Source organism: Suricata suricatta, chromosome 9 (genome assembly GCF_006229205.1).
Source record: "Suricata suricatta isolate VVHF042 chromosome 9, meerkat_22Aug2017_6uvM2_HiC, whole genome shotgun sequence".
NCBI classification, from domain to species: domain Eukaryota; kingdom Metazoa; phylum Chordata; class Mammalia; order Carnivora; family Herpestidae; genus Suricata; species Suricata suricatta.
The window spans coordinates 16,224,335-16,251,114 of record NC_043708.1 but is presented as its reverse complement, the minus strand read 5'-3'; positions in this window follow the sequence as shown (position 1 = coordinate 16,251,114).

Here is a 26,780-nt window from a genome sequence, read left to right as displayed (position 1 = left end):
CCTAGAAAACCCAGAATAATTTCCCTGTACCAATATTCTCATTTTAATCATGTCCACAAATTGTTTTTTGCTATATAAAGTAGCATTCACAAGTTCTAGGGTTAGGAAATAGACATATTTGGAGGCCATTATGCAACAGACTACATCACATTAGTACAAAGTGATTAGTACATAGTAACCAGCCTTGGTGAGAAGAAATAAAGGTTACCCATGAATAATCCCCATCTCTGCAATCAATATAATTTTATAAGCCTGTTGCACAAGTTCAGGTTGGGGATGGGGATGGCAGCAGGAAAAGAAGCTTAATTATGTAGAATGAGTTCTCTTGCCCCCAACTACTATCGTGGATGTCTTTTGGGATACTTTGTAGAGAATTAAAATAGGGCACAAAATCCTCATGCTGATGGCTCATTACAGAGTGTCCATTCACATACATCATTCCCAGAGCTTCTTGTTATTAGCATTTCATCTTGTGATTGCTATTTCACTGATCGACCAGATAAACATTAGTCACTGCCATGAATCAAAATGGAAACTTATCTCTGACTGCCTCTCCTTTGCACTCATCCAAAGAGAGGGGACAGCTAGTTGTGCTGAATAAATTTCTTCTACTTATTTCTCTTCTCCAGGGTATGCTCTGGAATTGAGGCAGACTACTTTTGGGTAATACCAGGATATCATCTGAAATTTTTATTAGTTTTTTTTCTTTTATTAGTTAGTTTATCCCCAAGATTCCATTTGGTATGACAATTTTTCTCATTTTATAGCCATAAGAATGTGGGGTCCCCAGGTGGTTCAGTGAATTAGTTAAGTGTCTGACTATTTTGGCTCAGGTTATGATCTCATGGTGTTAGTTTCAGCCCCATGTCAGCCTCTGTGCTAACAATGCAGAGCCTGCTTGGGATTCTCTCTCTCCCTCTTTTTCTGCCCCTCTCCACTCATTCTCTATTTCTCTCAAAATAAATAAATAAGAATTTAAAATCATTTTTAAAAAAGAATCCTAAGAATAGTAGGCAATTGCTAATGCAGTTTACTTGCACCTCAGTCTCTAATGAAACCTACGTATAATGGCATATATCTGTGTGTGTGTGTGTGTGTGTGTGTGTACACATGTATATATAGACATACACTATGTGGCTATATGATTATAGGTACCATTTCTACATTAGTGATAAAGTTCTTTGGCCATAGCCAAATTTAAAGTTTGGTGGATTAGATTATACTCCACTCATGGTGGGCAGTTCAGTTCTAATAACTGGGTGGCATCTCATAAACAAAAAATCCTAACTAGGACCCACTAGTAAAGCCAGTTGCTACTTACCAAAAGTTATTCCAGTATAATTTCTTCAGGAAAAAGAATGTGGTCCCTATTGTGGCTTGAAAGAAAATGTCTACTGTGACTATTAGTGAATCAGCTGGGTTATAAGGTCTTGGTAAAATTCACTTACACTGATCCTGAACCTGGTTCAGTCTTCTCTTCATTCTCATAGTGCATTTTGTTATTAGGCACACTGAAATGGAGTATTTTCACCTACTTAAAAGAAAAAAAAAACTTGGAAAAAAGTATGTGTCTGTCTATTGATTATAGAATTTGGAAGGCCTATCTTGTTATTTTTTGGTAAAGAATAGATCTCTTTTAAAAATGTTTATTTATTTTTTAGAGGAAGATTTTTTAGAGAGTGGGGAAGGGCATGTATATAGTTAGGCAGAAGCACAAGTACGATCCTTGTGCCTGTGACTGTCCTCTGTTGCCAAAAGTGGGAAGCAATCTTGTAGGACTGAACCTCTAACCTAAAGAATCTGATGCTATTTGGGGGTAAATAGTGTCAGAATTGAGTTGAACTCTCAAACATCCTGCTGGTATCCAAGAATAGCTTGGTGTCATATGTGGGACAATACGCCTGCCATATTGGAATTGAATCTGGGAACTCTTAAAGAACGCCAGTCAACAGACAACTATGTTTCAACTGTAAATTCTTCAGGGACAGAAGGATTTTTCTAAATGAGTGCTCAGATTTTAGCAAATACAAAAATAAATCAATAGATGAATGAATGAATTGTTGCCTAGGTCAATTTGTTCACAATGAGACTTAACCTTTGAGTATTCTTAGAGACAGTGACTCCTTCTTCTAGACTGTCTTCATCATAATGGATATACAGCTTTTGAGTCAATGACTTTATCCCAATGTTTACCAGTGTGACAATTAAATGACTCTAACCCATGACACCTCAAGGCCTGTGAGAAAGCCACGATGATTTTACTGGCACTTTGTCATTTTGTCAATGTCTGTAAATTCAAGGCATGTGGGTTAACAATTGAGTTGCAGATTCATTCTCTCTTTCAAGGGATTCCACATTCAATTAAGTTGAAGAATCACTGAACCTGAACTCAATTCTTGTTACCTTACCTTACCTTGTCTTACCTTTGACTGGTTGAAATGGACTTTAAGCTTTTGGGGCTGCATCTAATGGCATCTCTAACTTTCATCATGTTGCCAAATTTCTGGACATTTCTGGAATTGATAACTTGTTATTTCTCAGTTTCTTGTTAAATTAATTATTTGTTCTGCTTTCCATTTTGCTTCTTTAACACATACTCTTGAGTCAGTTGGATTAAAACAGCATTTTTCCCCGAGATTGCAGTTTTTTTCTTTTTCTATTCATTTGATTATTCCAAAAAATGTTTATTGACAATCTGCTATAAACCAGGCATTATTTTTAGCAGTTATGAATATTAACAAGCTTTCTTCTGTCAGAAAGCTTATATACATTGCGAAGTGGTAATATGTAAATAAATGAATAATTAAAATATCAAAAACAGCATGTAAGATAGTTATTTATTCTGTGAAGAGATTTTATTTAGGTAATGGAATAAAGAATAGCCTTATATTAGCTATTCAGAATAATCGTTATAGGGCAGTAAATATATTTTAAAAGGTATATGAAGGAAACAAAGCAAAAATATGTAAAGGTAGAGGGAAGAAGTATTCAAAGGAATCAGCTAACACAGGGGTTGGCAAACTTTTTCTATTAAAAGGTCAAACATTTTAGGCTTGTGATGCAATCTGTCATGACAAATAAACTCTGTTGTTGTAACATAAAATTAACCACATCAAAAAAATACAAATGAAGGGGTGTCATTTTTTTTTCAATAAAACTTTATTTACAAAATCAGGTGGTAGTCTGGATTTGGCTCTCAGACTATATTTTGCCAACTCCTGTGCTTATAGAAAGGCCTCAAATTTGTAAACAAACTGGACATGTTCGAATTCAAAGACTGGCATGCTTGTGCCCTGATGGATAGGGTGAAAAGTTTTAGGATATAAAAAGAAAGGTATAAGCAGTGTCAGGGTCATATAGAAACAAATTAAAGCCAAGAGACTGGATCATATTTTAAGATCACGATACATTATAAATTTGGCTACAAATTCTTGCTGTCCATCTATCTATGCATCATTTTGTACATTCAGTGTTCCCTTCCAATCTGATTTTGGGCTTGAAGAGCTCTTATCCACTGGGACTAGTTTTCATTTTGGCTTTAAAAAGGATTTTATTTTATAAAAATTCAAGTTCACTCTTATTAAAACTATGCCAGTAGTACAGAAAGATGATGGTTACTTAGACTTTGTGATGTTAGCGTGATGATGAAGATTTGGGATATATTTTGGGTGTGGGTTCAACAGAATATCACAAAGGGTTGAATGTGGAGTGGAGAAACAAGAGAAATCTGGGTTTACGTATCAATGTCATAATCAATGTGGTAGCATAGTGGTATTAGACAGTGAAATAGGGAAAGTCCGAGAATCACTTATCTCTGAAGTCATTGACAACTTAAAGGTTTGTTTTGGCCCATTTCAGTATAAGGTTCAGCATGATACTTAGACTGCAAAGAGATTTCTAGTTTCATGGCTAATGTAGTCTTCTGCTTAAGTAACCAAGCCTATGTCTTATAGGTCTTTTTGAAGTTGCCAAATTTAGTCTAATACCTAGCATCACCAAGAAAATAATATTAAGCTGTAACAAGTGGAACAGTTAAAAGAGAACAAATGCAGAAGCATAAAAATGAGAAAGACTTTTCATTAGACCTAAAATTTTTGGTCACTGTAAATCGGGCTACACTTTTATTTTGGGTAATATTTATCTACCTCAAAACCCATCATGTATCTTAACTGAATGCATCTTTGGGAAGTGCAAATATTCTTCACTCTTAAAAGTCCTATACAGGCTCACCTGGATGGCTCAGTCAATTAAGCACCCAGCTCTTAGTTTTGGCTCAGGTCATGATCACATAGTTCTTGGGTTCGAGCCCCACGACGGGCTCCATGCTCTCAGTGTGGAGCCTGATTGAGATCTCTCTCCCCCTTTCTCTTTGCCTCTCTCTCTCTCTCTCTCTCTCTCTCTCTCTCTCTCTCTCTCTCTCTCTTTCTCTCCCTCCCTCTCTCTAAAAATGAATAAATAAACTGAAAAAAGTGCTAGAGAGGGAAAGCACTGCATCTGTAGTTGAGCAGGTGAGAGAGCATCCCCCGTTCCACTGTTAACCAACTCTGTGATCTTAGACAAGTTATAGAGCTTCCCCCTCAGTTTCCCTCTATCTCTATAGTAAAACCTAACAGTTCTTATGCAAAAGACTTCTTAGAAGATTTAATTAGTTTAGATTAGTTTCACTTTAATTAGATAGTGTTTATGACCAATTAATATAAAATCATTGGCTTGAGAGGTCTTCACAATCAGGCTTGTGTCCACATTATTGACTCCAACTCTACTATTTTCCTTCTTTCTTACTGCCTTTCAGTCACAGAGGTTTGGGAGATTTTTTTTGTCTATTTCTGGAAGTATACCTTTGTGACCCTTATCTGAGATTTTGCATTTACCCCACTTCATTATCACATGACCTAATCCTCCCTAATCTATAAGATGGCAGCTTAAATGTCACCCACTCAAAAAGGTATTCAGTTCCAGGATCTTTTCCCCCATATAATTTAAACTTTGGCTTGTTATTTAATCTATCTAATGTCACTATGTTTCTTCTCTACTAGAATACAAGCTTCATGAAACCAGGGACATTTATCTTTCTTATTAAAAACCAAGCCTCGCACAAAGTCTGACACAAAGTAGAAACTCAGTAATTGTTAGATTGCAGGTGAATTAATCAATGAGCCCCACCATTTCAGTAGAGTACTTTGCACCACAAATAGTAGTTAATATTATTATAATTTTTATTATGGTTTCATTTTGAGAAAAGATTTCTGAATTTCTCCTCTGCTTTATATAGATTGTCAAGGAAAAATATCTCAAATAAGCTTTTCTGAATATTTCCAGTTTATCAAAAAATGGCCCCAATGGAGCTGTCTTCCTCTGTAACAGAATCAGTTAATTTAAGAAGCTTTGGTTTGACTGAGAGGTGTTTCAGCTTCATCCACGTCCACAATTAAGCTTCTTTGGATGTCTGGGCCTTGATTTGCAGTTTTCTGGCACAGACATTTGCCCTGAGGTCCCTTGCACAACTATAGGACAGATTTCCATTAATTTGCTCCATTTTTATATATTTACGTCTTTTCCTCCCTTCTTCCCTTCCTTCTTTCCTTTCACTATTCTTTCCTCTATTATTTCCTGCCCTTCTGTATTCCTGAATTCAGTCAACTCCCTTTATGCAAAAGCCTTCTTAGAAGATTTAATTAGTTTAGATTAGTTTCACTTTAATTAGATAGTGTTTATGATCAATTAGTATAAAATCATTGGCTTGAGAGGTCTTCTGCTGTAGGCACTGCTGTAAATGCTGGAGGTAGAATCACAAACAAGACAGAAAATAACCCTGCTTTAATGGAACTCACACTCGAGTCTAGAAGACAGGGAATAAATAAGTGAACAGATAAGTGAGCAATCTGTGGAGCTGTATTCGTGCAAACATTCCAGTCCAAAGTGGCAGAAAATGCAAATGCCCTGAGACAGCAATACGTTTAACATGTTTACAGTGAGTGGGGAAGTTGTTGGAAATGACAGCTGAAGATTACCCAGAAGTTAGACCATTACAGCCCCTATGTTTTACTCTAAATACACAGAAAAAGATTGAAGAGTTTTGACAGGATAATGACTTAATCTGATTTACATTTTGACAGGGTCTTTCTGCTTTGTGTGAACCACAGAATGTGGAGGGGGAGGGGGTCAAAGTGGAAGCAGGGAAATGAGAAGGGAGCCTCCTGTTGTAGCCCAGGTGGGAGATGGTGATGGTTTGGAATGCAGTGCAATAATAAAAATGGTGAGCCTTGGGATATATTTTCAAGTTGAGGCCAAAAGAGTTTGCTTGTGGTTTATAATGTGTGAGGAAATCAAGCATGGTTTTATAGTTTGTGGTAAATAGTAATGCTATTTATTTAGAAGGGGAAGGATAAGTTAGGATAGAAAATCTAGAGTTCAGTGTTGACATGGTAAGTTTGAGGTCTGTCAAAGATTTACATTTCTGTATGAATCCAGAGTTCAGGAGAAAGATGGAGTTCAGCTATATACTTAAGAGGCATCTGCATAGCAGTGGTGATGTTAAAATCCATGGCTTGAAAAAGTCATGAAGGGTCTAGGTATACTTGGGCAGAAGGCCAGAATATTGATTTGGGGTGCTCCCCAATTGGTAAAAACATGATACTGAATGAAAGAGATTGAGACAAGGACACTTGGGTGTCTTAGTCGGTTGAGCATCCGACTTCAGCTCAGGTCATGATCTCGCAGTCTGTGGGTTTGAGTCCCTCATTGGGCTCTGTGCTGACAGCTCAGAGTCTGGAACCTGCTTCAGATTCTGCATCTCCCTCTCTCTCTCTGCCCCTTCCCTGCTCATGCTCTGTCTCTATGTCTCTCAAAAATAAATAAACATTAAAAATTTTATGAAAAGACATTGAGACAGGAGCCATTGAGATTAGAAGGAAACGAGGAGTGATTTTCTGTTGTGGTAAAGGAATAAATGTGGAGAGTGAATGCAGGAGGAGAGGCCACATGACGGTTTCCTTTCTCCCTAGGTTCTATCTAACCATTCTACCCTCCTGTCCATTACACAAGTACTATGGCCAATTGACCTTGTGGTAGATTCCATGTTCATTACCAAAATGATCTGTTGACAAAACCCTAGTCATCTGTTAACTTATATCTGACGCTGCTTCTCATCACACCTCACCTAAGACCTGTTGTCCATTTTGGACAACTGGATGTATTACCTCTTCTATAAGTTGATGATAGTATTTATTTATTTTTGTAACCAATCCTAGGTCATTCCAATGAAATGATGTGTCTTAAAACTCTTCGAACAATATTAATGCCAGGATTCTTTGCTATTATTTGCAAAAGAGCCAATTGTAGTGAGAAAAGACAAAGAGAAGAAAACAATAATGTTTGGTTTGTTTCCATTTTGATTTAGAATGAATCACTGGCTGTATTTAGTTTCTGTTCCTTTTCTTTAACATGAGTTTTCAACTTTGCTACTCATAAGTTTAAGTCTTATAAAGTGTTTCCTGCTGAAATGCCATGCTGACTGTTATTCAGCAGCAAATAAATATTGCTGTCCTCACTAATTTGAAACAGTATGAGTTTTAAACCTCTAGCTGTGGGAGATTTATTAAGATTACAGTTTTCATCACCATCCCTTCAAGTCCATCAAGATAGGTCAAAGCTGTATAATTTAAAAAAAAAAAAAACTAACAGCAATTTCCATTCTTTCTAGGGTCTGCTTTCTGAGCCAGCAATATCGTTAGAAGCACAAGCTTGCAGTAAATGAAACACATATCCACGCATCTTCATAAATATTTTAACCTGACCTGTTTTGGGATAAAAAAAATGGTGACCATTTCCTTTAATTATAAATATGAACACAAAGTTGTGTGTTTTATAAAGTAAAAAGGCATACTTACTACACATAAAATTATTTTTGTACTTTCTTTTTACATAGTTATCTTCTAATAGCTGAGTTAAAATGAAAGTATGTTACCCTGCCATTGACTCTGAAATGGTGAACATTGGCCAGGAACTCTTCTTTAATTATTGAAATGTTCTAAGTATAATTTCAATGAATTGCCCAATTACTATATTTATTGATTTAGAGAAACTGATTAAATCATCAATAATTGGAGCCATTTTGTTCTAAGTACAATAATACTCATGCAAAATGAGGTTTGAAAGTACTTTAATAATTATTATGGTCAATACACAGAAATGTCTTGAGAAAAATTTTAGAATGTTTCAAGAAATATGATCTATGGAACAATAGCCCGCATTTGAAATGACCCTTCTCTTGTTAGATAGATTAAAATTAACACTCACGTGACTTAGTACTTTGCCTAATAGACTAGTCATGATCATGAAATTTTGAGAACAAATTGTATCATTACATAACAAATCCAATTTTAAAGGCATCAATTGACTCATTTTTCTAAGATGCTTTAATGAATATTTTTATATGGAAAAATAATAACCCCTCTAAAACTAGTGACCAATTAAATAATCCAGATACCCTTGCTATGCATAGGTTTTAAGTCAATATTTACTCAGTGAGTAAATATAGATAAGTCTAAATTTTCAAACTTGAATAATTTACTTCTAGTGATTTTTTAATATTTATGCATAGCAGTGAGTACTAGATTTCAAGAAAATCACCTTATATACTTTGTAAAATGTAATGCTTCAGTTGTACTGATTAGACTTGGCAGAAAGTTATTAATTATCAAGTCTACCTTTTACCTGTGTATTCTTTCCCTCTGGGAAAAAAAGTTGGGGTACCTTGATGGCTCAGTCAGTTGAGTATCCAATTCTGATTTCAGGTCAGGTCATGATCCCAGAGTTGTAAGGTCAAGCCTCGCATCGGGCTCTGCACTGAGCATGGAACCTGCTGGGATTATCTCTCTCTCTCTCTGTCTCTGTCTCTCTCTCTCTTTCTGCCCCTCTCCTCTGCACTCTCTCTCTAAAGCTAAAAATAAAATAAAGTTTGTTTTTTATTCTAATTTTTGAAATAGTTTAGGAAAATAGGAAGCACTGAACCATTTTGTCACTTGTGATCCCAAACAAATCACTAAGTTTTTATGACTTTCTTTTCTGCCCCTGGAAAGTAATTAAGATGGTTTAAATATATGTGATCAAACTCCTCACACTCATTACACTTTTTCTTACTTTCATGAATTGCTCCATAAATTTAAGATATGAATATGGTAGCATAGTTTTCTCTGTAATTGCTAAAGCTCCTTCATACCTTTTAAGCCAAAAATCGAATGCTGCCCTTTTGAAATGCTTTACTCTTCCTTTAACCCTTCACAAATACTAGGGATTTACTTGGCCAGAGTTACTTTGGAGGTCAGGCAGACATGAAAGCAGAGTGTGGACACATCTCCATTGTTTCTGACTATCACAGAGAGTCAATGTTGAAGACTAAGTGTCTTGTCCCTTTAATATGGTCCAGCCTTTTGTGGTGCCAAGTCATAGTGCCATTGCTGGGCCACACACACAGGCTCAGAATCTCTCTCTCTTTCTCTTTCTTTCTTGCTTTTGTATTTCTCACCCCTATTCTTCCTCAAAATACGATATCTTGACCTGATGGATGGGCCTGGGGACCATTTTAGCCCAGTCCTGTTCTTCACCCTAGCTCCTTACATCATTGTTGAGTCCGGGTTACTAGCTCAGTCTTCTTTATTCAACATATTTTATTTTAGGATACTCTCTCTGAGTCTTGGTTAGTTTTATCCTGTTTTACTACAATTTGATATCCTACGAAGCAAGAGATGGTGCCTTCCATTGTAGAATTTCCTTATCTTTGAAGCAAAATAAGCTATCTATAAGGTAGGGATATCAAACAAACTGGTCAAACATTCCCAGAACCAAATTACAGAGCATTAAGTTTGTATCCATGCTAGTACTAGTAATACTAACTGCACAGGAAGATTTGCTTCAAGGGACTCTTAGTCATCGCCATAGTCATAGCAGATGTGGCCTATTAAATAATCCTTTCAATAGGTAAATTGTTTGAATCTTTACCTACACAGGTTTCATGAGAATAGTGTATGTTAAAACATTGTAAACTAAAATGTTAGGAAGAAATCGGCAGAAGACATAAACAGACACTTCTCCGAAGAGGACATCCAGATGCCTACAGGCACATGAAACGATGCTCACCATCACTCATCATCAGGGAAACACAAGTCAAAATCACACTGAGATACCACCTCACGCCAGTCAGGGTGGCTAAAATGAACAAATCAAGAGACTATAGATGCTGGTGAGGGTGTGGAGAAACAGGCACCCTCCTACACTGTTGGTGGCAATGTAAACTGGTGCAGCCACTTTGGAAAACAGTGTGGAGGTTCCTCAAAAAACTATCAGTAGAACTCCCTTATGACCCAGCAATAGCACTGCTAGGGATTTACCCAAAGGATACAGAAGTGCTGATGCATAGGGGCACATGTACCCTAATGTTCATAGCAGCACTGTCAACAATGTCAAATCATGGAAAGAGCCTAAATGTTCACTAAATGTTCATCACCTGATGAATGGATCAAGAAGATGTGGTATATATATATATATGTATATATAAATAAAATGGAGTATTACATGGTAATGAGAAAGAATGAAATCTGGCCATTTGTAGCAAAGTGGATGGACCTCAAGGGTGTCATGCTAAACGAAATAAGTCAGGCAGAGAAGGAAAGATACTATATGTTTGCACTCATAGGTCTAACAGAACAGGAGGAACCTAATAGAGGACCAGGGAGAGGGGAAGAGAAAGAGAGTTGGAGAGAGAAAGGGACGCAAAACCCGAGAGACTATTGAAAACTGAAAACAAACCGAGGGTTGGAGGGGGAGTGGGAAAAGAGGTGGTGGTAATGGAGGAGGGCACTTGTGGGGAAGAGCACTGGGTGTTATATGAAAACCAATTTGACAATAAACCATTTAAAAATAAATAAATAAAATAAAATGTTAGGCTTAATAAGGTAATTCAACTTCTCTACACACATATTCCCAAATGGTATGATGCACATGAAGGAATAATTTCTTTAGTCAATGCCCTGTTTATTTGCAAATGTGCATATAAAATCTACAAGTACAGAAAAGCTTTGCTTTGTAATAATTAAAAGATGGAATATAGGGGTGTCTGGGTGGCTCAGTTGGTTAAGCAGCTGACTTTGGCTCAGGTCATGATCTCGCGGTTTGTAAGTTTGAGCCCCACATTGGGCTCTGTGCTGACAGCTCAGAGCCTGAAGTCTGCTTCAGATTCTGTGTCTTTTCTCTCTCTGCCCCTCCCCTCCTCACGCTCTATCTCTCTTTCTCTCAAAAATAAATGAACATTAAAAAATAATAATAAAATATGGAGTATATACCTAATCTTATTCATTTCGTTATTTGTAGTGCTTTAATTCTGTTATATTTTAATATTTAAATCAATTCAATTTAGCAATATGAATTGAATTAAATTAAATATTAATTTAGGGGTGCCTGGGTGGCTCAGTCAGTTAGGAATCCAACTCTTGATTTTGGCTCAGGCCATGATCTCATAGTTTCATTAGTTCGAGCCCCACATCATTCTCTGCACTGACCACATTGAGCCTGCTTGGAATTCCCCTGTCTTTTTGACCCTACCCTGCTTGTGTACTCTCTTTGTCTTTTTCAAAATAAATAATAAAAATATATATTGAATTCAATATCAAATATATAATTTAAAACATTTTCTTGGTGTACTGAACTTAATGATTTTTTTAAATTTCAAAAATGTACTAAGTAATTCTTGTAGAACATTAAAAAAATGGAATCAAGGGCACCTAGGTGGCTCAGTCGGTTAAGCCTCTGACCTTGGCTCAGGTCATGATCCTGTGGTTTGTGAGTTCAAGCCCCACCTTGGGCTCTGTGCTGACAGCTCAGAGGTTGGAGCATGTTTAAGATTCTGTGTCTCCCTTTCTTTTTGCCTCTGCCTTGCTCATACTCTGTCTCTGTCTCTCAAAGATAAATAAACATTAAAAACAATTGAATCCAAACCAATCAAAACTTTCAGTATTCCAATCCTAATCTGTGGGCTTCAAAACAAACACCCAAAGTTACTTCTTTTTTTTGAGTAATGATAGTACTTGAATGTAACTCACAATTTGACTGTTTTATGTATGGCTTAAAAATACTAATGAGAAGACTAACAAATATTTTGCTACTGCACATATATGACATTAGCTTCATCTGCATATTGGAAAGGACCCTCAGGATTGTATAGCTTCATCTTATTATTCTTGTTTCTCACCCTAATTTTTTACCCACTCTTTCTTTTTAAGCATATGTTCATTACTCTAGCTCCGAATGAAAGTATACCTGCTAGCCCTCTTCTAATCCTTTCACTATGTGCAATTTTTGCTTCTAACATGTGAATGAGATAAATTTCTACCACAGACTATGTATCTCTCAGAATGGGACAAGAAATGTTCCGGGGGATTCCAAGTGGCTTCTGAGGGCAGGGCATGTATAAAGACTTCAAATGATTATCTGAATCTCTTAAGTCTTCTTGGAAAAGAGCCACCTTCCTCTGTTTGCTTTCTTATATCTTCTTTTCTGTCCAAAGTTTAAATTGTGGCCTCCTTTCCCAGACTTACTTCCTTATCTAATACCCTGTGTAGAATGTTGGGAAGTATGAAGTGACGTTGAACCAAAGGATTAAATTTGAATTCTTATCCCAAGATTTACTACTTCATGATTTGAGGTAGGTTTAGCTTCAGTCTTATCTCATTCTATGATATTACTACTTCCTCATCATACGTTGCTACCTCCTAGGATATCACCTCCTCATTATGTGATGTTCCTACATCTATTATGAAAAAGTTTTTTCAAGTTTATTTATCTTTTTGAGAGAGATATGGAGTGAGTGGTGGAGGGGCAGAGAAAGAGAGAGAGAGAGAGAGAGAGAGAGAGAGAGAGAGAGGAGTCCCAAGCAGGCTCTGCATTGTCAGCACGGAGCCTGATGCAGAGCTTGAACTCACAAACTGTGAGATCATGACCTGAGCTGAAACCACAAGTCAGACTCTTAACTGACTCAGCCACCCAAGCACCCCTGTGAAAATTTTTAGCAAAGATCTTACCTGGTTCATGGTTAATGTTCCATGATGTTAGCTAAAGATAAATAGGTGTTGTTGAATAGGTATATTAATGAAGTTGGCTGCATTGAAAAAGAAATATTTTTATTGTGAATTTTGATGTTTCTAATTATGTATCTTGATGAATTTTAGGTCTCTTTGAATTGATTTATTCATCAAGCATTTCCCATGTGTCAGTATTTATAACATTGTGTTAAGTATCATGGCAAAGGGAACTCAGACTAGAAAAGCAGTATGAGACCTTGTTTCTTCTCATTGGTTTAGCTTTACCTCCTCTTTTCTCCAGAGCTTTTGTGCTCAATTATTTCTCTTTCCTTAGCTAATAACAATTTTAGCTTATGGACTATATTTCTTTCACATTAGGTTTTATCAAGCAATACATTCTCAATAAGTACTTATTAAAAGAAGCACTACTTGAATAAAGCAGGAAGAGTTTAAGAGGGTTACTGATTTAACAATGATGTTAACAATGGATGTGAACTTAACATTGATTTAACAATGGATGTGAACAGATCCCCAAGCAGAGTTGGTGAGCCTCAAGCTTTCTGCCCCCAAATGCCTGAGACTTCTTTTCTACCATGAGTTTTGGCATCCAATTCCATCAATCACAAATTGGCATTATCTTTTAGAATAAAGACACCTAAGAGGGAATTGAAGTCTACTGTTCCTGCATCAATATAAGCTAATAATTTTGTGTGTGTTTGCTTCCCCAAGCCCTAGGCTCCAAAAGTATTTGTTGTAATTAAAATAAAATTGGTTTGTTTTCCTCCCACACCTAAGTAAGCCTAGGTGCACCAATTCAATGGGAGTCTGGGGAGGAGATTAAGACTCATTTGAGATCCTTGAAGGAATTGTATGCACTTTTCAGTGAGCCTGAGTGGGGTACTACATTTGATTGATGAAAGCTAATTGAAAATATTTTGTAAAATAGATTTTGCCATCCTGGCTTGAGAACCTAATTACCAATAAGAACACTGAATACATGAAAAATGAAAATATGTTCAGATTTCTAGTAACTATGGATTGCTTTGAATAGGTCCTTTCTCTAAGTTTATTTTTTCCTAATACAGAGATAAAGTTATATTGTGTGTGTTACAAAATAGTTATTAAAAAAGAAAAGAAAAGTCAGTGGTTAATCAAATAGTTATTTACTGACTAACAACTGCTAAAAAGTTTCACATTCTTTCCATGAGTTCTAACCAAATCCTTATGAGGTTAGTAATACTATCACCATTCTATAGACAAGGGAAGGGACCTAGAGAGGAGATAAAGCTAATAAATGACAGTGATAGACAGAAGTTGAAACCAGGTCTCTCCATGAACTTCTACATTGTCCCCTTGCCTGGTACCCTATTTATCTATCCATCACAGGTAAGTGTGCCCTGTCCTTCTGCACAACAAGGTGCCTAGGTAGAGTAGTGGACAATGCAGACATTCTTGTTCTTGCCTCTTAGAATATAGAACCCCATGGAAGGAGAGAAATTACACAAATAAATATGCACTTACATGTTGGCATCTATTATTTGACATAAAAAGATAGGTATGATGAGATAGAAAAATGGATGCAACTTAGTTTAAGTAATGTAATTGAGGTAATGGTGAGATTGGAGTGGTCAAGAAAGGCTTCTTGGCTTGTCTAATGGTGGAGGCAGGGTCTTGGAGAATATGATGTAATGGGAGAATATGATGTAGATAGACTAAAGGAAAAGAAAGGATTTGTATAAGGACAAATGTTTTAAAAATCCATGAGAGAAAATCTCTGTAGAGATTGTGAGATTAGTCTGGGTGGGCTGTGTGTGTGCTCAGCCATTGAACTGGCTGCAACATCAAAGCCAAAGGGTTTAGAGATCCTGCCTGAACTTGTCTGCCAAGACCTTCTCTGGACGTCCTTATACCATAAAGTTAAAGCAGTTGATGCTGACTCATCCCCATCTCGTCTCCCTTTGGTAAGCAATGCTATTTATCTAAATTTCTTGAATGTTTTCTCTTATAAACATCTTCACAGTTTTCCAGGGGCTTTTTTACAATAGTTTTCTCACAGCTGGAAAAGGAACAGATAAACTTTGAGTTCCACCAAATAGTTTCATTTTCCACTAGACTTTTGGAAAATGTCTATCTCATGGATTATGTTCTGTGGTATATGTGTTTATACTCGATGGCATATTTTCCATGGGAAAAAATCAGTTTGGAAAATACTGTATACTATATCACCCTCTAAGATCATGGTCTCTAATAAAATATATTTAAAAATTTTTAATAGACAAAAACTGATCAAAGTTTCACCAAAATTCATGCTTAATTTTCTTCGATACAACATTTCTCAAACTCATTTGATCGTGGAAGATTTTTCTTCTGCTGTTGAGGTTACCTTCTTAACACATTGTTTGAAAAAAGCACACTTTAACCTTAATACATAGAACTCTCTCTAAGAAAGGCATTTTGCTTCTTCGATTACAACTAGACTACGTCAGATATGAGTAAGCAGCTAATAATTCAACCACATTGATATTTTGTTGGCATGTAATCAGATCAATTCACATGGCACTGAAAAACTACTCATGCTTAATCTCATCTCTTAAGTTTTTATTATTTTAATTGACGCACCTAGTAATCGATTTGGGGGAAAACCAGGTCTATCAGGCGGAAAATATGTATATGTATTTCATTTCAAAGTCTCTCCTAATAGATGATAAAAATATATCCTTGTATATTTTTAGTATCTACCCTTAACATACATTTTTAAATTAGTGTTCTCTCCTATCACTTAACCTAACATGTTGAGGAATTAACAGTTTTTAACAAATTAAGCCTAAACTTTCATTTTTCAATGTGTAAATTAATTCCAATTCTTAATTATGTTTTAATATAATTTTCTTCCCTTTAGCCATATGTACACATAAAAAAGATTTTAAAGATTTTCTTGAACTGTATTAGTATATCTTAATTTTATATTAAAAGTTTACTCTTTTCCAAAGTCATAAAGTCTCAGGATCAATGAACTTGGTAATACTTACTTTGTTTTGTTCATTATATCTTGAGGTGTCCCCTAGGTTGCCCTGGACTTCAAACACTCCATGCTGGGATCATCTCTTCTTTTTTATAAATCGAATTTTCCAGCTCTTTTTTTTCTCTCTCAAATTTGTTTTGAAGTAAAATTACCATTATTTTGAAACACTTGGAGAAAGATAGTTCTTGATGCAATTTCTCTTTACTTCTATCTGAATTAATTGTGCTTTATAAATTTTTTCTGATCCATATTTGGGTGAAACAAGTAATATTTATTGAGACATGAGTAGTGGTACTCAAGATACTTATTCAAGACTGTTTCAGAACTCTTCCTAATACTTTGAAATAATATAGATATAAATCTGGAGCTCCAAAGTAACTTATATAATATCATACAGCTAAAAGAGGCAGAACACTGCTTAGAATTTTGGTTTTCTTGAGTATAAGTATTTGAGTGAGATGTGCTCATTCTTTCCTACCACAAAACCTCATTTCATTAGTAAAATTCTAAGGATGACTGGCTTGGTTGTAACCCATGAAATGTTACTTGCCATGATTTTCCAGATGTTTCTTTAATAACAATAGGACCTCGATGGTTAAATGTTATTCCAGTATATGTATATGAAGAAGGGAAAACTAGCTTTTATTTTACAAAGACAAAAATGATATCATTGTCATCAACAGAGAGTAGCTCATGGCTAAATATGAAAATTTGTGTTTTGAGGCAAAATGCATTTGGATTGTTTAGCTGATTTTCTTCCTATTCACTATAGGTTACCATACTGATTTCTAACTAGATGGATGCCGTGTGTGTGTGTGTGTGTGTGTGTGTGTGTGTGTGTGTAAGATAGACAAAAATGATCATCAGATAGTACTTTTTAATTAGTAATAAAATATGTAGAACTTTTGAAGATGCCTAACCCTTCAAGAAATACAAATAGATATTCTCAAATCAATCCATATGTAATATAGCACCCCAATTTGTATTAATGCCTTTTTAACCAGTTTGGTCAATAATAATTGATACAATTTACTGATTTGTATTTATACTCAACACTTATTAGTGGGGTGGTTAGGTAAGACTTTATTCTATGCATTGGAATCTATTCTATAATAAGACTGAAATGGTCCTTGCCCTCACAAAATTTATTTTGAAAGAGTTAGAGACAAACAGTAAACTTGTAAACAATTTACAGATTGTGAACAGTGATATAAAACTGTTATACTGGAGAGTAACAATGTGGAGGTTGACATTTAGGCAGAATCCTGAAGAATGAGAATGAACTAGTCATGCAAAAACCTCACTAAAAGCAGTTCTATTCAGAAGGAATAACAGGTGCAAAGCCCTAGGTCAGGAAATATCTTGACATGTGTAAAGAACATTTAAAAAAAATCTTGTACTGAAATGAGCAAGAACAGAAGTGATAAGAAGTAAGATCAAAAAGTGGTGCTGCAGCAGCACCTGGGTCGTTCAGCTGGTTAAGTGTCTGACTTCAGCTCAGGTCAGTATCTCATGGTTTATGAGTTCAAGCCCCACATAGGGCTCTGTGCTGACGGCCTCAGTGACCTGGAACCTGCTTTGGATTCTGTGTGTGTCTCTCTCTTTGCCCCTCCCCTGCTCTCACTCTGTCTTTCCCTCTCTCAAAAATAAACATTAAAAAAATTTAAATGGCAATGCAGATCCTGTAGTGTCAGGTAGACTATAATAAAATGTATTAGTTCTATTTTATGTGCAACTGGAACACTCGCATGTTTTTAGGCAGAAAGCATGATATGATCTCTCTTACGGTCTATGACTATTCATCTGGATGAAATACAGAAAGCTGATTATAGGAAGTGTGGCATAAGCAGTAGTTTCAACCAAATATTCCATGTTTTGTATTTCTTAGAGTTGGATGAGGCCTTGTCACTGGTGGCTTTAGTCATCAGAATCCCCATGAATAGTGCTCCAGTCCTTTCTGTTTCATGCCACAGCAGTGGAAGAGGCTGAATATTCCAGATGCTGCTTCTGTAGGATGTGGAGTCTCACTCAGCCTGGAGCTCTAAATGATGATAGGCAACAGAGTCTTGAAAATCCATAAGAAGCATATAGCAAGAGTATGAAAAAAATACAAGTTGGGATAAGCCACTGCAATTTTGGAATTGTTTGTAACCACAGCATAACCAGACTTATTATGGGTAATACTGAGAGCAATGTGGGAAGAGGAAAACAAGATAAATGTTGTAATAGTTCACATGAGAAGTCATGTTATCTTGAATTACTGGCAGTTGCAGTGTGCAGAGATCAAATTGAAATGGATTTGAATTACATTATGTAGGTAAAGGAGACAAAACTGGTGGGCAGATTGGATGTTATGAGTGTTTTCTAAATAGTCTATTTTATCAATTGTCTGTTGGAACCTGAAACCCATTCCCACACTAATCACTACTATCACCTCCATAGGAGGGGCCAAAAGCCAAGAACCTCCATTCTCCAGACTCTCACTGATGCAGGGTTCCAGTTTTTGCCTTGCAAATCAAAAACTCTTGTTTAAAGATTTGATAGGATGAGAAAAATGGACATTTGCCTTGGCTCAATGCATAGGGTGTCACAGGTTTGGAAGATGGCGGGCAGGAGATTTTTGCCAACAACTTCCAGGCATCAGAATGTGAATCGACCTATTTGATGCCGAGAACCTTGTTTGGGGTTGACAGTGATTTTTGCTCATCAGGATTTCTGGAAAGGTAGCAGCAATTTCCATGATCTTCACTGTCCCCACTCACCCAACAGTTTTACAACCCTCTAATTTTTTGTACGCAAATCCCTTCTTAATGGAAATACCTAGAGTTGTTTCTGTTTTCTACACAAGCTATTCATTACCTAGTATAATCCAACATATCTAATTTCTAACAAATCAGCTTTATAATCAGAGAAAACCAAGGCTCAGAAAGTTAAGCGCATTGTCTAAGATTCTTTCATTATAATTGGTGTAACTGGCCCATAAAGCCAGTTCATAACTTGTGATTCATTACTTGTGCTCTTTCTATTATAGCATGTCTCTCTAAATCTTAATATTCTTCTCTATAAAATGGAATTTTAAACAATTCCCTTGTAATCTTAGAGCCTATGATTGACACAATCACAATTTATGCATTCTTACTCCAGCAATGAAATTTCTGCTTATAAGGAAATGATGCCTACTGGTGCATCTCAGCACATTTTTATTTTCCATCTGATTCTCATTTTAGCATAAAGCTACCAAATCAGATTTCATAATTTGAAACTCTTTGAATTTGCTGGTTTAGCTTACAGGTAAATGATACTAGGCAGAACTGCTGTTACGAATCCAATAACACCACAGTGGGAAATGAGAAAATACACATTATTGAAGAAGTGAGGGAAAGGGTTTTAAAGAACAGATTTTTGAGTCAAACGCCTTTCATCACAGAAAGGGTGACATTAAAGAAATGCCTAAAGTAAGCAGAATGTTACACCTGAAGTTTGGTGTGTGTGTGTGTGTGTGTGTGTGTGTGTGTGTGTGTGTGTGTTCCCTAAGATATTTTTCTCAAATATCCTTGGAACACATTTCTTTTCTAACTTATTAAAATAAACTAACTTTACTCTTTCTTCTTCAGAGCCAGGAGTTTCCTTTTCATTTAAGACAAGCTTTAGGTATAAATAAAATGGGCCAGCACTTGGTTAGAAAGAGTTGATTAGGAAAGGTAAAGAGAAGCAGACACACATACACTTAAAACAGGTGATACACATACAGAGGTAAATAGACCATGTTTTTGGTTTCACTTAGTGGCAGCCCCAGAAGAACTGAAAGGTCCTAAAAATCAAGTGAGATTATTTAAATGAAGTCCTATTATTTATACTCTATACAGCATATATAGTCTGCTCAGGCTACCGGAACAAAATACTACAGACTAAGTGGCTTACCCAACAATTTATTTCTTCAGTTCTGGAGGCTGGAAGTCCAAGGTCAAGGTGCCAGCAGCATTGGTTGCAACGAGGTTTCTCTTCCTGGCTTGAGATGGTCACCTTTCCACTGTGCCTTGCATTGAATTTCCTCTGTGCTTCCTATTGAATCAGAGCCCCACCCTTAAGACTGCATGTAACCTTCATTGACTCCTGAAAGGCTCTATCTCCAAATATAGTCATGTCGGAGGTTCAGATTTCAACATGTAAAAGGGCGGAGAGTTATAATTCAGTTCAAAGCATACACATAACAAGGACTCAATAAATGCATGTAGAAATTAATTTGAGACTAACACATTAGAGATGGAAATTATGATTTATATCATCATATCAATTTATAATGGACATTTTTCCAACTTCCATTACAAAATATTTCCATAAAATATGGTCAGGAATACTTCTTTGGTTACAAAGTTGGAGGACTCAGAAAGGAGATGCTATTTTTATACTTTACCAAACTTGGTCAATATTTTTCTTTATAGTTTTATTCACTGAATTTGTGAGAGAGGCTAGTATGTGATTTTCATCTTCTCTTGGGTCCATTCTCTTGTTCATTTTAAATATAATTAATTAAAAAAAGCAATAACATTCACACACAATGCTCCTGCTCTCTGGAGGAAAAAAAAGCACTTCTAAGTTTATAAGTGAAAAACACCAAGAAAGGATAAAAGCCCGGATTAGTCTATGTAAAATTAAAATGTTCTGTCAATAATAATCAATTTTAAAAACTGTACCACATACTGAGGAAAAAGAATTGGCCACAAATATAAGTTTTAAAATGCAGAAAATTTACCAGGGAGGAAACAGAAAAATATTCTTCCTTAGTAATAATCAAGAAGACACAATTTATATCCTAATTCTCACATGAAATACTAATTCAAAATGCAAGCAGCTTGCCAGTGAAAAAGATACTCTCTGATATTGTCAGCGTGGCTATAAATAAGAGCTATGACTTTGAAAAATGTGATCATAATACATATCAGGGCCTTAAGGGATACAGAAGTGCCGATGCGTAGGGGCACATGTACCCCAATATTCATAGCAGCACTTTCAACAATAGCCAAATCATGGAAAGAGTCTAAATATCCATCAACCGATGAATGAATCAAGAAGATATCGTTTATATATACAAGGGAATACTACATGGCAATGTGAAAGAATGAAATCTGGCCATTTGTAGCAACGTGGATGGAACTCAAGAGTGTTATGCTAAGTGAAATAAGTCAGGCAGAGAAGGACAGATACCATATGCTTATACCCATATGTGGAACTGGAGAAACTTAACAGAGGACCATGGGGGAGAGGAAGGGGAAAAATACTTAAGGAGAGGGAGGGAGGCAAACCATAAGAGAATCTTAAATACTGAGAACAAACTGAGGGGTGATGGGGGGTGGGGGAGAGGGGAAACTGGGTGATGTGTATGGAGGAGGGTACTGGTTGGGATGAACACTGGGTGTTATTGGAAACCAACTCGACAATAAACTGTAAAAAATTAAAAACTCCCTTCAACAGTAACGATATATATATATCAGGGCCTTAATGTTTTATCTCCAGGTTGTGCTAATTTCGAGAATAAATTACAAGTGACACTATAAATAGTGTTTAAAAGCCTGAATCCTGACCCCCAAAGATATCTCGTCCCAATTGCTGGAACTCATGAGCATTGCTTTATGTGGTAAAGATTTTGCAGGTGTGATGAAGTTACGGATCTTGGGATTGGGGTATTATCTGAGAATATCCACCAGGTCCCGCACTTTATCATAAGTGTCATTATAAGAGTGTGTGGCAGAGAGAGACATGCACGCACGTACGTACGTGCACACGCACGCACACCAGGAAGTGATGTGGCATCAGAGCAGACAGAGATTTAAAGAGGGCCACTTTGACAACTGCAGTGATGTGGCAGTTCCCCGGGAATGATGGCTGGGAAACGACACAGACTGAAAGAGAGGAGGTGTGCATCCTGCCTTGGAGCCTTCAGATGGAGCACTTCTCTGTGAGCACCTCAACTGGGGCCCAGTGAAATGATTTTGGATAAACTTCTACCATTTTTACCCAACAAGTTTGTGGTACTCTTACACAGAAAACTAGTACATTCTGATTAAAAAAGAAACTTTATTGCAGCATCATTTATAAAAGTAAGCAAAAATCAAGCAGTTTAAATTGTAAAACTATGGATATGGTCAAATTAGTCATGGTACATTTACACAATTGGATATTATTCCATTATTTTAAATGTTTATTTATTTTGAGAGAGAGAAAGAGAGAGAGAGAGAGAGAGAGAGAGAATGAGAGTGGGGATAGGGCAGAGATAGAGGGAGAGAGAGAATCTTAAGCAGGGCTTGAACTCATGAACCTTAATAGCATGACCTGAGCCAAAATCAAAAGTCAGAAGCTTAACCAACTCAGCTACCCAGATGCCTCTGGATGTTCTTCTACTTTTAAGAGGAATATCTGCAATTTTAGATAAAATTTAAATAAACTTTCCAAAGTTAGTCATAAAATGGGCAAAAACTTATGTAACCACTATCATGTCTACAAAAATAAGTGAAACATCTTTTATTTTTGATATTGAACTTTTAACAAGGTAGAAATTAACCATGAGCTAGTATGAGCCTCTCTAACCTAATTCTGGGGATACTGCAGAAGCTAAAGGAAGGAGTCTGCAAAACATTGAGAAAAGCACAGGGTAAGGGAAATGTCAAGTAAGTCAACTCGTTGCTACCACCAGAAGCAGGAAATCCAGGAAGTCAGCCCACTGCATTCAAGGCTCACAGGTGTCAGGGATGTCAAGATAGGACTCACACAGGCACTGGATGGAATAATGCTTTATTTATGTAGAGCGAGATAGAATATGATCGGCATCAGGGGTGAGCATAGGTCACTGATGGCCAGGGGGTCTCATCCCACAGCCATAGCAGGGAGATGGTCTGCACATGCTCTTCTACTGCATGTGAAGGATAAAGCAGTGAGCTGGACAGGTGTCATATGACACACACCTAAGCAGAACAAAGAAAAGGGAGCCCAGAACAGAAGAAGGCATTCCCAAACAAGGTCACATGCACAGCACAGGGTATGAGGGCTCCCTATTCCCCTGTAAGGAAATGCTCTCCTCTGCTCTTCTCAGTTCTCTTGCTAATACCATGCATATTGATACATTTAGACAGAAATCGCAAGGGACTTTGAAATAATCTCAACATAGGATAGCTTAATGGATGGAGAGAGGAATGAATAGATGGACATAAAGTATTAATGGTTGAGTCTAAATAACAGGTATAAAGATGCTCAATGTAAAATTGTTACAATTTTGTTCTAAGTACTGTTTATATCCTTTATAATTAAATGTTGAGTGAGAAAAGTAGGAAAGAGAAAAATTTTGTGCCACAGTTTTATTTATGTACACAGTTGACCCTTGAACAAGGTAGTGAGAGGGGTTAGTTGAAAATTCACATAGGACTTTTGAGTCCCCAAGTTCTTAACTACTAATAACCTACTTTTGCCTGGAAGCCTTACTGATAACATAAATAGTTGATTAACACATACTTGGTATGTTATATGTATTATTAGAATAACATAAAAGAAATTTTATTGGTAAAATCATAAGAAAGATAAAATATATTTACAGTATTTGTCAAAAAAATAATCTGTGTATAAGTGGACCTGTGTGGTTCAAACTCTTGTTCAAGAATCAACTGGGTTAGAAACATACACACACAAAAAAAGTTATATTATACTGCAATATTAAAAAAAATGTGAAACAGTAGAGGTGAGTGGAAATGATAAGTGGAAAAAGCATGGATTTTTTTTAATAAAGATTGGAGATGACCAAAGCCAATGAAATGAGAAGTGCAATTGGATCAGCTCTCCATACTGAGGTTCAAAATAACAAATATTTCTCTGAAAGTCAGTGAGAGATGATGTTGTATAAAGCAAACATCACATGCCCCCTTCCATATTATGTAACCGAGTCACACGTGAGAATGGATGGTCGATCCACACTAGTTTGATGTAAAGTGACTGCATTCTGTTATCAACTCTATATTCCAGGAACCATCTCCATAATGATTCACTTCTGGGTCTACATGAAAACATTTAAATCTCTTTGTATGTTCCATATTAAATAATACTACAAAAAGAAATATGGCTTCTCTGATGAAGTCAGAGTGCCAATATTTAGTCCTGACATTTTTGTGTGACTTTTGTACAATCACTTTAACACCTGGCCTCATGTGTAGGGTGGGAGGGCTAAGACTGACTATGTTCTCAAAATCTTTTTTCTAGTTGCATCGTTTTCTGGGGAGACATTAGGATGGAGTAGGAAAAGCTCTGAAGTCATTGGGCTTCTAATTCCAATTCTGCAACACGCTGGTGATATAACCATGAGCACATTCCTCGCTTTCACAGAGCACATTTTCTCATCTGTAAAATGGAAGGAAATCAGTCGAGCCAGAGCTGAGTCTTTCTGAGAATAAGCTAACAAAACAGGTAAAGCACATGGCAGTAGATTCTTTATATAATATGGTGTCAACAATTGCTTTTGCTAAGAAAAACTTCCATCTAGTTTTTCTCTATGAATAGATTTCCCAGATCATCAAAAACTCATATTAGCCTTTTAACTTAGGCCTGATTTGAACACACTTTGGAGATAGTCACTAAGTACTTGGTATTAGCAGTTCATTAGATATAATTTTTCTCCTGCTCCCTGTAAGTGGAACCCTTGTTCTGACTCACCTGACAGATGCTGAACTCCCAAAGAGAAGCTTGTTAAACATCCAGCCAACTGGATCTTTTTTTTTTTCAGTTCCAACTGCAAATGTACCAACCAAATAAGCATTTGTTTAACAAGGAGCTCAAAGCATTTGTTAGTAGTTACTGTCACCGCAGTTCTGGAACAAGCTTTCTGCCAAAACTAACCCAGCCTGTCCCAAACTCCTGCTCAATCCTCCCACGTTTCCTTTGCCCTTCATTTTTCTCTTAAACATTTTTCTTAATTTAGTTTTAAAATACAAGAACCATTTTATCAATGGTGAGCTTTATGTCGGGTCCTCCCCCACTGTGTTGGAGGAGTGCTGACTGGAAACTGACAAGGAGGTGGTGGAAGCCAAAAATTTTTTGTTATATTTTGGATTCTGTTATTAAGTAGCTAAGTAGACCTTAGTCTGTCACTCATCCTCTGTGGGTTTAAAGATCTGTATCCCCATCTTTGAATAGCAGGTCCATTGTGATCATGCCCTGAAGAAAGAGTCTTTGTTTCTGAACTGACACTTTTGTGCAAAATATAAGGGTCATATTCATATCCATTTCTCCCTGCCCTTGGGACATTGTAACTCACAGCTGATGAAGGCACAACATTCTGTGATCTAATGTAATTCACCATGAAACCGCTATCCATTTTTGACACTTCGCTCTGCTCGCCAATTTGCAAGTCACCTTACAGACTGTCCAACCGTGGGGTCAAGCAATTATTCTGTGGGCCATTGTGAATTCTCTGATGTGGTTGCTCTCCATATGATTTGATTAAGTGGGTGGCCTGAGGCCATATACATACACTTCTTAACAATGAACAATTAGATAGAGAAGGTTTGAGCATAAACGTTGTGATTTTAAGGACCTGGGACAGTCCTTCTGTTCCTGTCTTTCTACCTCTCTAAATGTTGATACTCCAATCAGGTTAACAGGTAGAAAAAAGTATTTCATTCCATGGCTAGAGGTTAGTATTTAAAAGCAAATGCATGAGGTTAACTAGGACCATTTAGCTGTTACTTCTTGTGCTTTGTTGGATACTGTTTCTCTCTCTTTCTCTTGCTCTTTCACACACACACACACACAACCAGCTAAATCATATCATTTCTGGAACCTCAGAATTTGACTTTATTTGGAAATAAATCAATTGAAGTTGTACTTAATTCAGTAAAATGAGATCATATTGAGACAAGGTGGACCCTTAATCCAGTATAATTGGTGGTGTCTTTTTAAGAAGAGAAGAGACACAGAAGCATTCAGGGAAATGCCATATGATGACAGAGACAGCATTATGGGCAACAACTGAAGCTAAGGAAAAGGCATGGAACAGAGTCTTCCCTGAAGGCTTCAGTGAGAGCAGGGTCCCGTTGACACCTCGATTTAGGACTTCTGGCCCCCAGAACTGTGAGACGGTACACTTCTGTTTTTTTTTTAATGTTTTTTATTTATTTTTGATACAGAGAGAGACAGAGCATGAGAGGGGGAGGGGCAGAGAGAGGAGACACAGAACCGGAAGCAGGCTCCAGGCTCTGAGCTAGCTGTCAGCACAGAGCCCGACGTGGGGCTCGAACCCACGAAGGTGAGATCTGACCCGAGCCGAAGTCAGAGGCTTAACCGACTGAGCCACCCAGGCGCCCCACACTTCTGTTGTTTTTAACACTCAAGTTGTAGTGATTTGTTACGGTGTTCCTAAGATCCTAACGCAGTATATGTTGGAAATTTTATAACATAAGTACGCTGAACCCTAGGGTTAAGGAGCATAGGAAAATAGATGAACATAGTCAAAAGTAGTCCTTTATTCCATTACTTCGTAGCTTACCAAAAACTTTTAGAACTGGAGAGATTGTCCACGTAAATTCTAAGAATGAGATCCAGGCTTTCCCCTCCCTTATATATCTATCATCTCTGCTTCTTTCCCCTTTTCCTGTGAACTCCATAACCTTCATCCATGCACTCTTCAGGTCATCACATACCATGTTTTT